Below are 359 nucleotides of genomic sequence, written 5' to 3'. Positions count from 1 at the left end.
GCTGGGTAATAAGAGAAAAGAAAGAGGGGAGAGGGAGGGAAAGAGAAAGAAGAGGAAAAGAAAAGGAAAGAAAAAGAGAAGAGAAAAATAAAGACAAGAATAAAAAGGAAGATATCATAATGACCAGACTCACAATACCCTGCAATCCCTTCTCCACTTCAAAAACTGTCATAACTCCTTTGATCTATGCTGCCCGATGGCGTAACCACTGGGAGACAAGGGGAAAATATCTATCTTTGAAAAATCTTCCCCACCCCTTTATAAATGCCCTTTTATCCCCTGAAAGTGCCTAAAAAATTTTGCGCGCATTTCTTGTTAACATGGCCCAATTTCCTCTAAAAATTGCACATTTATGGGAG

This window comes from Anneissia japonica, unplaced genomic scaffold (genome assembly GCF_011630105.1).
Source record: "Anneissia japonica isolate Jap-2015-1 unplaced genomic scaffold, ASM1163010v1 scaffold284860_len1800451_cov186, whole genome shotgun sequence".
Taxonomy (NCBI): domain Eukaryota; kingdom Metazoa; phylum Echinodermata; class Crinoidea; order Comatulida; family Comatulidae; genus Anneissia; species Anneissia japonica.
Note: the sequence above shows the minus strand (reverse complement) of the source record.